Source organism: Condylostylus longicornis, unplaced genomic scaffold, assembly GCF_029603195.1.
Source record: "Condylostylus longicornis isolate FDR11 unplaced genomic scaffold, ASM2960319v2 ptg000028l, whole genome shotgun sequence".
Taxonomy (NCBI): Eukaryota; Metazoa; Arthropoda; class Insecta; order Diptera; family Dolichopodidae; genus Condylostylus; species Condylostylus longicornis.
In genome coordinates, this window is record NW_026577997.1 from 6,088,609 (window position 1) to 6,101,260 (window position 12,652).

Here is a 12,652-nt window from a genome sequence, read left to right on the forward strand (position 1 = left end):
TCTTCTTTGCTACTATTCAAGAAGTTAAGTAAATCACCTAAAACCGAATCGGTAACTCGACTGAAAAGAATCTTCTCTCATAAATTAGATTAACGCATTGCCAGAATGCATCACGAATGAATTCTGCCACCCGAATGCCCACGACAAATATTCGACGAGAAAATGGCTAGCCTCTTTCCCATTTCACTCCAAAAATAGCGTCCCGCTAAAATGCTATACTGATATCTTAATACGCAATATTGATTGATCAACGCAAAACTGATATCTTAGTTCCAGAAAATTTCCCATTCTTGCCTTCCCCCACTTCGGCCACAGAGCTTTCGCTGCTTCTAAAAAGTTCATACACTACCTCAAAGCAAGCTCCCCTCTTTTTTATTTTCCTGTTTGTGACATTTCCCCATTTAATTAATTGTTGAAGCATCGTACCACCTATCTCTATCATAACTGGTCAATAATATCCGTCAATATTTCACAGACTCTTGTCACCTTGCAAAATTATATTTTAAAACCTATTCTCTACTGTATACCCGACTCGATACTCTGTCTACTGTATACTCGAATAGGTAATTCATGCGAATACCTTACCAAAAATAATTTAATTTACAAAATTTTTATACTGAAAAAAATCATTTTAAAAGCCCCATTTTAAAAGCTTTTAAACAAAAAATAAAATTAATAAATTAAAAGTAAAATGAAAAATTAATTTTTTTTCGTATTTTGTTTTATAAACTTTAATAATTAAAAACATTTGGCAACAATATTAATAATAATAATTTGCAAAGTAAAAATTTATTTTATTGCTATATAGAAAATAAAATTTATGCCTAATAAATTAAGTTAAACATTTTCGATGCATACTTTTAGGATTAAAAAAATAAAAACAAAATTTCCCTATCGGCCCATTATGCGCTACTTGTAGATTAATTTTTTTCTGTTTTTTTTTTATTATTATACAAATGAAGCTAGGAATTTGTTCTATAATTACTTTAAATATTTTTAATTCACATAATTAAGATTTATTATGTTGAAACAAAAAATGTTTCCTTTATCCTTGTAAATTCTTCCCTTTTTGAACATTTTTTTAACATATTTTTTATTAAAGATAAAAATTTAATAAAATCATAAATTCCATTCTGTATTAACGATAACGAGTTTTATTAAAATCCTTAACCATGTACTGATTTTAAATGGTTGCGATACCATGTAATTAGTAAAAAGGATAATCTATTATACATAAAAGGTATAATATAAAATATGTATATATATATGTATGTATATGTATACATATAGAATTATTAAAAAAGAGAATGAAAAATCAAATTATTTTTAAATAAATTTTGGGATATCTTAAGACCATTCACGTGCTTCATTCACTTATTTTGTATGCTTTTAAATTTTTCCTTAATCTTAATTCAATATAGGATTTATTTAAATATGAGATAAAGTGAAGCAAACTGGCTTATGTATATGAAATAAAGTTGGGTCAAACCAATGGTTTGTATTGTAGCACTTTTCCCTTCAACAAGTGAAAATTCTGCTTTTAAATACAGTCTATGTATAGCTATCACACTATTAAAATTATTTTCATTCATATACAAAACTATTTCTAGGATTGCATATATTTAGGATGACGCATATATGCAGTCTTTGAAATAAAGCAAAAATTAATATAAAAAGGGGTTAACATAATGCTCGATTTTAAGGGTTAATTGTGTGAGTTAAGAAAAATAATTATAATTTTTAATTTCACGGAATTTACCGTTAGCTTTTTGCGTTTATAAAAATTTGGAAAAGCTTGCGGTTTCGGAAATATAAGGTGTCAAAAATTCAAATTTTACGAATTTCAAGAGGTGATAACTTGAGAGGGGGTGGAGATGGAAAAAAATTTTCTTCTAACAAAATGAACTATTTATTAATATCTAAAAGCTCCTAAAATTTCAAGCTTCTACAGTCTGGAGTCTAGAAGAAAAACGAAATCAAAAATTTGCAAAAAAAGGACTTTAAATAACGGTAAATTTGAGCGGCCATTTTGTTTTTCTTTTGCGTTTCAAAAATGCTTATGGTTTCATTGCAACAAATATTTAAAAAAGGCCATTTTTAGGGTTTTGGGGGGGTATAACTTCTAGAGGGGGGGAGATAGGTAAAAATTTTGTTCTACGGAAATAAGTTTCTAGTGAAGATCTATGTACGTATTAAATTTCAGCTTTCTATCTTCAAAGGTGTAGAAGTTTTGTAAACAGACACACGGACAGACGGACGGACGGACGGACGGACGGACAGAGTGAAACTAATAAGCACTTTTTTCAAAAATTTTTTTGTAAAAGTGCTAAAAAAGAAAACAACAAATTATTTAGAAAAAATTTTTTGGATTACAGAAAATAATTTTAATGTTTTTTTTTTTGTTAAAGAAACTTGGAGTATGTAATAGCTTTATAATAAAGCATGAAATAAATTTGAAAAGATAATCGATATTAAAGGAGTTATATAAATACAATTAGCCTTGAGATAAGATCTGTAAGAGATATATTTTTGAAGAAGGCCTCATGGTCATTAGGGCGTTCATAGTCGTCCAATTGTGCGAGCCATTCGGTGACCTGTGGTTGAATTTCTAACTACCTTTAATAAGGCAAAATTGGCAAAAAAGTACGCGTAGCAAAGGAGATATTGCCATTCTAATTTAAAGTGTGGATATAGTTTCAAAATTTGTAATTCGTTATTTGTTTGATAATTTTTATTTGAGAATAGGAGCCAATACTTCCTTCGACTAGCATAACCTAATTCAGAGGAATTGGAAATCAAGTTATTGATTTATTGTGAAATTTTAACTGCCAATTAAGCACTATGTTGAGAACTTTCCCTAGAAAAATCCTGTATTTAATTTGTTAATCGTATTTTAGCAGCCACATTTAATATGTTTATTTATTTTATATGCTAAGTATTTTAGCAGGTATTATAAGGAAGGGCGGATCTCAATACTCATGAGAGTGCAAAATTTATTCCCACATTAATGAAATTTTTCAATTATTTTAATTTTGCGTTTCTAGCACTACAATGTTTGAATTTTAATATGCCATTATAATTTAATTTAATAAATTTTGAAGTTTTTAAAATATACCCATAATTATTTTAAATGATTCAAATTAATTTTTCAGCATTTTTAATAAATAAATTTAATTTTACTTTTATTTTATGAAATTTTTATTTTTTTATTTTTTTCCTTTCATATTATGGATATTCAACAAAATATAGACAGTAGTATAGGTATGTTATTTTTAAAATAAATTTTTTTTTTTAATATTTTGTAATTATTGTTAATGAAATGAAATTATTTTCTTAATATAAAATTATAAATTAAATATATAAATAGCTGCTCGGGCAAAAATTATTGGTTCAGCTGAAGTATTTTTTAAACAAGAAAGTACAATATCATTAGGATGTTCAGTGAATATGCTAGCATCTTCGGTTTTATGGTAATTATATTTTAATTTTATAATAATTATTTTATTCTTAATTTTGAAGAATAAATTTAAATTCAATTGATATTTCTAATATTGAAATTTTTTCTCTTTAGATATCACAATAATGATATAATAGATTTTAATTCATTTCGCGGTGGTATGAGTTTAGAAACAGAAAAAGGTGAAATTGAAACAACAAGTCGTTTATTAATAACAAAAGCAACAATAAAAGATTCTGGTAATTATAGTTGTGCACCAACAATGGCAATACCAGCATCAGTTTTAGTACATGTTGTTAATAGTAAGTATACGATTTATAATTATTTTAATTAATTATTTTAAAATTCGCTAATTTTATATTGTACACTTTTTAAATTTTGTACGAGTTTTTCGCGAGTATATTTCCATATCTAAGTGAATTTTTTAAAATTTTGTTCTAATACACTTTGCGTCACTCGAATTTATGCAATATTTGAGTACAAGAACTGTTATATTAAGAACTATTTGCCGTAATTTAAATGATTAATATTCTTTTATTAAATTTAACTGATGATGAAAATTAAATGTTAAGTAAGTTATCGTGACACATTTTAGATGAAATAAATTGCATTTTGATTTCCGCATTAAATCACTTCAAAACCATAACTGTTATACACTTAGTCATACAAACTGTTATACACTCATTATACGAAAGAAGTACGAAAATTCTATTGTCTCGTGTGAGAAAAATTTTAATAATTTTAATAATAGATTGAAAATTAATTTTTTATTCTCTTCTCATACAATTCTCTTAAAAATTTTATTTACAGGTGAAAATCCAGCTGAAATGCAAACTGGTAGCTGTAAATTATTATATAGTAAATCATTTAATTATTTAAATATTCTTACTTTTATACTTATATTAGGTAATTTATTTAGATTTAATTAATATAATATTATAAATATATATAAAATATAGAAATTGATTGAAAAAATAAATTAAAATAAATTAAAAAAAAAAAAAATAAAAATAAATTACTATATAAGATTAAATTAATTATGCAGAAAAAATTATAGTAAAATTTTAATATTAAATTATAATAAACAATCATTATTACTATATTTAATATTATTATATGTATAAATAAGTATAAATTAAATAATTTTAATATTATAATAATGAATACGATATATGTACATTATCTAATCATAAGTCAACTACTTTATAATTAAAACAAAAAAAAAATAATGTAATATAAATAGCATAAAATATTTTTATTTATTTTATAAAAAAATTTAAAATAAAAATACCCTAGAGTATTATGTTATATAGTTGAAATATATTGTGTATGTCTGTTGCGTCTACTTCCTATATTTTGCGTATACATTGCTATTAGAAATAATGTGAATTCCTCCTCATGAGTAATATAAATTTATTATATAAAAAAAAAAACTGAAAAATTTCAAAATAAATCAAAAAATAAAATAATATTCATAAAACAAATTTATTATATACAGAGTGATTCAATTGTAAGGCAAAGTACAATGTCATATGCACACCATTTCAATATCTTAATGAAATACGTGCAAATGACAAAACGTAAATGAGTACAATTTTTCATTCAAGCAATACTTTTGTTTTAAGTTGTAATGTTTTATAATTATTTTTGTTGAAAGAGAAGCTATAGGTAGAAATATTTGAGAAAGTAGAAAGAATTTCGCGGAATTTTACATAAAATTCTTGTCTCTTTTGATATAAATCTTTCATTAATGCTGTCATTAACGCATTTCTAAGTTTTATGGGTATTTCTGCCAAAACAGAGGCTGTATAGCTAGAACAATTTGAAAACTTCTCGAAATTTTAATAATTTTATAATTCCCGTATATTTATACGGTCTTACAGAAATTCCTATTGAAATAAAGGCTATAGAGCTAGAAAAATTTCAGAATTTCTTGAAAATTGCTTAAATTTCTTATTTCTTCTTGCAAACTGTGGAGTCTATACATATACTTCTAATTAAAAGCTCAACTTATTTCTAATTATCTTAATGATTTTATTATGTTGCCCTCTTTTTGAGAATCACCCTGTATATATTATCATGTTTATTGTATATTGTTTTGTTGTGATTATTTAAATGAAAAATATAATGTTTACAATATTTTATTTTAAAATGAATAAATAAATCATAATACACTACATATGCACATATTAAATACAATAAAAGAGAGAGAGGGAGAGAGGGAGAGAAAATTTAGAATATTATTTGTACACTAAAATATTATTATTTTTTTTTCGGAATTCAAAAATAAAAATAAACTACAAGAAAAAACTTAAATGAGGGTAATTTTGATATGAAACGATTTCAGAGGAAAAAAATATACAAAAAATTTTAACAAAAAAAAATTTTTTTGGGTAATTTATATGCAAAAAAATATTCATTTGAAAAATTCATTTTGATATTATTATTGTATATGAAACAAGGTTTTAATCAAAAAGAGAAATTTTAATAATAATAAATGAAATTCCCGAAAATTTCATATTTATATTTTGGAAAATAAATTTGAAAATTTTAAGCTTGAGAAAATTCAAAAAATTCAATTATATTGAAATCATTGGAAAAATTTTAAAATTTTTAGTTGCAATATAATTTAAAATTATATAAAATATGGGAAGAGTTTTAAAATATTTTTATGTCAAGAAATCTTGTTTCAAACCAATTAATTCTTGAGTCAATAGAATATCGTATACTATTCTTCTCACTTGCCTATTTTACACCGAATTTTGTTCTTTTCGGTTAATTGGGACAGTTTTGCTTGGTAATTGTTAACAATCTCAATTTTGTATTTTATTGACTTTTCACGTTCCAAGCTTTAAATTTTTAAATTTTATGTTAGCAATTTTATTTTATTTTTCCTAATTTTTGCAATTAATCAGAAATTTTTCTTGAAAATTACCCATAAATATTGTAGCAATGTATCAACTTCCTATATATATTCCGTATAAATTGTAATAATTTAAATTTATATTACATTTTAAAAGTTCGTGTATTCTGTAAATATGCGATTTATTTCTATAGCTTAAAGATAAAAGTGTTCTACCAATTCACGAAGAATAAAATTTGTAATTTATTTTTTATATGTTTTTTATATATTCTAAATTTTTGCCTTTTATATTATTATCCTTTTTCATAATATTAAATTTTTTTAAAAGTTACACAAAAGAGAAAATTTCCGAAAAAAAAAAATATTGAGGAGCCAATGGGATTTTCAATAAATTGAAAATGTTCAGCAAAAAAAAAATGAATAATTTTCGCTATTATTACAATAAATTTCAATTTAAAATTTTTCAAAATTACAAAATTCATTTACAATCACATATACACTTATGTCTTCAAAGTTTTAAGGTTTTAGATTTAAAAAATAGAAATTTATGATCTTTTTTTTCGCATTATAAATTTTTTTTTACCATAAAACAAAAAAAAAAAACATGTAAACTTATAACATTCGTAATATATTTGATATATTCTAATATTGCACACACACACACATACACACGTAAGTACGAACTTGCACGTATAAAAGAATTTTCAGAAATTTTGAAATCAACTTTATTCAATATGAATTTTATTTTTAGAATCAGAAGAATTCACAGAATATTCTATGTTGTGTAAATTGTGTTGGAGAAAATTTTTCTATATCTGTTATACACATACAATAAAAATTATTTCCGAATAGTAAAATAGTGATTCCCTTACGAATATTTCACAATGTTAAGGTATGCATTTCTCTGAAGAGTTAAAAAAGGGAAAAAAACATAAAAACTAAAATAAAGGGGAGCAAAAAGTTGAATATTTTTGGAATTTTAAAAACTAAAGGACATTTTGAAGTAATAATAATAAAATTGAAATGATTGTGGTAAGTCATTTATCATAAAAAACAAAAATATTTACATTATTCATGACAATATCGAGCAGTTCTTAGAGCATCTTTGGAATATTTCACACATATTTATTAACGTGTTAAATAATTTTGACCTATGCAACTAATATACAATTTCTCATAAGAATGAAAATTACAATTTTTCAATAAGTTATAAGGACCTTGAACTTGGGTTATTGGTTTTTCAAAAGTTGAATGTTAAGAACCGAATTTCAGTGTAAAATATTGAATGTGGTTTGTGGTGGAAAGAATGATAAAATTGAACAGCAATTTTTATCATTGAAAGAAATACAATTCTGAATAAATATGTTCTAGGTAAACTTCATTTATTGCTGTCCATACTAGATTTAATTCAATCCATTCTATAAATCACCAACATTTCTAAAGAGACCATTCAGTTGAATAATTGAATAGTCTCTTCAGAAATACTCCAAATATTTCAAATTACACTCATTTTTTGATTGTGCAGAAATTTTTGATATTTTTTGATTTTCTCTTATTTATTTTTTTAATTCCATTGTTTATTTATTTCAGATTAATATTATTTGCTTTGTTGCAATTACACTAAGGAGAAAACACTAAAACTCTCATTTATCATTGTTATCTTAAATGTTCACTCATCAACTTCTCTTTTCAACTCTTTAAAATATTTTATATTTTTACTTTGTTATTAACAAATTTAATTGATTTTTTGTTGCTGTTTCTATAATAATGATCATCTAATAAATTTACGCCATCTGTGATGAGAAAGAAATTGTAATAATATATTTTTATAATTGCTCTCATTTCATCACTCCTCTGTTATAAATTATATGTAGATATTATACTATGAGATAAGCTGTTTGTATGCTACAATAGTGATGTTTAAGCAATTTTTATGTGTTATATACAAATTTCATTTGAGCGACCTCTTGATTTAACTATTTTCGAAAGAATTTTTTTTATTAAAATCTAGTATGAAATCAACTTCTCTAGAGGATCATCGTTTTATTGAGTTAAGCTATGTGGTGAAGAAAATTAAAATTCTAAGTTCTTTGCTTTTGATAAAAAATAAAGTGAAGAACAAGTGAAATGAAAAGTTTACAAGTTTTAAATTCTAGATTCCAATCATAAACATTTGCACACAACCATTTTAGTGGTTTAAAAAATTAAAATCGTTTAACTCAAAATAGGGTAATTTTTCGTTGCCAATATATTAAAATTTCAATCAAAGATAATTTCTCGAAATTTTTAAATAAAAATAAGGGGAGAGGGGGAATTTATTGTATACTATAACTGAACTCGTATTATTGTTAACAATTTCGGAGTTCTCTCTATACATATAGAGAACAGAGAGAATTTCTCTTATTAAATACTCTTGAGAGCTCTAATTGTGTTACACAATTAAGAATTATGAATTTTAATAGGGAAGAATAATTGTATTCGGTAAAAATTTATCAATTTATCACAATAAATATTCGGAACAATCTGTCACCTATCGGAATTAAATGTCAGTTCCATTTTTAATTAGGATACTGAACTTTCATTCATTTTCTTTACAAAGCAATCAAACCATTTTTGCCCGAAATCGTTTTCCGAAATTCGTAATAAATTCATTAATTTTCTCAATTTTGACTTAAACGATTTTAAATTTCATTCATATTGATAATCAGGTATATCGTTTGTGTAGAGGAAGAAATAAGAGTATATAAAATAAATTTAAGTACATATGTGGGATAGATTGAATTTTTATTGAGATATACACCTGTATTTTATTCCCACAAACACACGAATTTATTGAATGCATGCACACAACACAATTTTCAAATAAAAAATTTGCAATTTTTCAAACTCGAACTAAAGATACTCGTAAAAAGAAACTTAATTAAAATTCACAAAATAAAAAAAAAAAGTATTTTTTTTTTCCCCTAAACAACTGAAAGAAAATTTTATTTTTTAACAATTTTTATTAAATTTTATCCAATTGAAAGGCTATTGTTTGATTTGAAGTTCTTTTTTTATTAAGTATTTGTATTTCATTAAAGTTTTTGAAGATTTTATAAGCAAAAGAAGCAAAAATTTTTCGAATCGGATTTTTAGTTTTTGAATTTGTTTAAGTAAAAGAGAGGGAGTATTAATTTTTAACCCTTGCGTCTATGATTGTTTTAAATAATGTAAAGAGATTCCTTGTTATACAGCTGTAAAAGTAATTTTAAAAATTGTAGAGTGTTTTAGGAATCCGGCAATACTATAGGTTTATATGGAAAATTTGTTTCGTTTGCGAAAATACTAACAACAATTACTTGCATCAGACGAACTTCATTACGACTGTACCAAAGAATTCATTGAGTAGGTAAAAGTTGCTATTATATTACCTCTTCCTTAAGTATATAATTACTATAATATTTTTTTCGGGGCTTACTCACAGTCGGGTTTATTTAATAGAAAATAATATGAAAATCCAGCTTAAATTTTTAATTTCAATACCTTGAAATTGGTATTGGTATATCTGTATTAATAATTAATACAAATGGTAATGAGACAAAATTGAGGTTTTTTGTACACTTGAGGGTTAAAAATTCATATTTAAACACAAAAAATTTTAACAATCAACATTATAGTTAATTTATTTTATAAAATTGTAATAATTTATTTTTGAATAAAATTTTTAATAATTTCAAGTTTATTCACCTCACGATATTATTCACCAATTTTCATCCTTACGAAAATTTGAGAGGTGAATTGAAATTCAAAAAATTAAGAGATTTAATTTGAATTTTTTGAATAAATTTATTTAAATTTAATAAATGTAGACACAAACCATATTTGAAAATCTAAAAATAGCTAGCTACTTATAACTTTTTTTTTGAAAATTTGTTGACATTTGAAATTTATGAAAAAAAATTTTGTATAATATAAGCAGTTGTATATTTTAAAATAATGCATAGACACATATATATATCATAAAAATCCATTCATGATACCATCCCGCCCCTCCCCTTCCACCCCTTTCTTCTAGTAACAAAGAAATATTAAAAAATCTTCTAATTCAATTCTTTGTTTTAATAACTAGTCCCTATTACCCGTATGTTTTTGGATCATATATAGGTCCTTGTAAATTTTAACCTTAAAAATTGAATTAAATTTTGTAATAAAGAATAATAAAAATAAAATTTTTCATATTTATTTTATTTTGTATAATAAAATATTTAATTTTTTTTTAAATAAATATTGAAAATAAATTTTATTTTATTCAATAAAGAGTATAATAAAAAAATTCATTATGAATGTAGGAAAAATTGATTTATAAAATTGCCTAACAAAAATAAATAAAAAAAAATATTGTATAAAATGTAAAATAATGTAAAATTAGTCGAATATATATAGCAATATAAATATATATGTATATATATATAAATACCTTTATACATATATAAATGTAAATATATTATAGAATTATTTGCAATATTTCAAATAATTTTAAAAAACTAATTACAAAATCTATGTTTTATTTATTAAATATGTTGAAATTATTTGAAACAGAAAAATAAATAAAAAAAATTCAGGTTGTACGTAAATTTTATGTTTTGAAAATTTAGTAAGTGATCGGTTATTAAACTATAAATATAAAATATTAAAATATACAGAGTGTTTAATTTAAATTCTTAAAATAATAAAAAATTGTGAATATAATTTGAGGTTTGTTCTACACAATTATTCTATTGGAATGTTACTTGAAATATTCCAAAAAGAATATTATGGTTTCGAGAGTAATAAAAAGAACTTCCATATAGAAGTTTCGTATCATTTCGACAACTAAGTACTTTATTTTTTCAATTAATTAATACTTGTTCTTAAAACAGCTCACGACAATATATATACACCAGGGGTCTCAACTTTTCTTTTTGGAATTATTATTGTTATTATACGATTAAATTCTTAATGCGAGGGACAGAAGAATGTAGCTCATAAAATATATACGGGCCCGGTTCTGATTTGTTCAGTGTCCTAATCGGATTCAATACACATGAAATATTGCATATTACGCATAATAAATCGATTTTTAGTAATTTTATCATGCTGAATGCAAGATTAGTTTTAGAGTTAAAAAGTCTTAAAGATTAGTGTTAGAGTTATGGAATTAAATTTTTAGTTTTTTATTTTACAATGTTTGTGAGTAAGTACATGTTATTAATTTAAATTTTCTGTAAATAGAAAGAATAAAATTTTTAGAAAACATTGGAAAATAATTTTATTTTTTAAATTTTAGCTTTTTTTTTCAATGGCGCCTCTGTTGTTCTCATGGCGTTCATTGAAAGTGCGTACTTTGCATATTATATCGTAGATCTGTCGGTGACTATACAAAAAAGTATTTATTATGCAGCAAAGCTTATAGCATTTCTTTTTAAAAGAATCTTCATTCATAAACTATAACTTAAGCAAAATAAAATAAAAATTTCCTTAAAATTTTTACAATATACGGAATAGCGTAAAGCAGATACTATATCCGAATCCTAAGAACTTTTTATTATAAAAATCACTATTCCGTTATTACTCAAATTTACTAATTTTTTTTTATGTTTTTGCTTTTGTCAAATATTTATATTTCAAAATTTTCATTTCAAATTGCCAAATTTCCTTGAATTTCTAATTTAATGCGTTCTACCAGCTCTCTTCTATTTTAAACAACCATTCAATTTTATTTAATAATGATCGACTAAAGACACAGCATTTTTCAATTTCAAGGCAATTTCTTAAGCACTTTTGTATATTTTAATTATTTTATAAAAGTAAAATTTATAAAAATAGTTAATAAATAATAAATGTTAGTTATTAAACAAAGAAAAAGGAAAAAAGAGATTTAATGAGAGAAGTAATTTTATGAAATGCTTAAATAATAAAAATATAAAATGTTTAATTATTAAAAAATAGATTTATATGGAAAAAAATAGTAAAAAATTACAAAAAATATCATTAGATAAAAAAAATAATTAATAAATTAAATAAAAAAAATTTAATAGTGTTATTTAAAAAAAAACTTTAATAATTAAGAAATTAAATACAAAATTATAAAAGTAAAATTAAAGAAAACCAAAAAAAAACAGAAAATTAATTATAAAATTATTATAAAAAAGAAAGTTAAAATTAAAAATTTATCTAGAAAAATACAAAAGGTTTTATTATAAAAAAAAAGAAAAAAAAAATTAATTGTAATTTTCAAGTAGTTCTCCAACTTGTAAAACAAAATGAAATTTAAAAAAAAAAATTATATATATATAAAAATAAATAAATTAAAT

General features: G+C 23.0%; 1 pseudogene; it reads left to right on the forward strand.

The window, feature by feature from the left end:
• LOC129607725 (zwei Ig domain protein zig-8-like) overlaps nt 1-4,436 on the forward strand; it is a 68,493-nt pseudogene extending 64,057 nt beyond the window's left edge.
• Nucleotides 4,437-12,652: the final 8,216 nt, after the last annotated feature.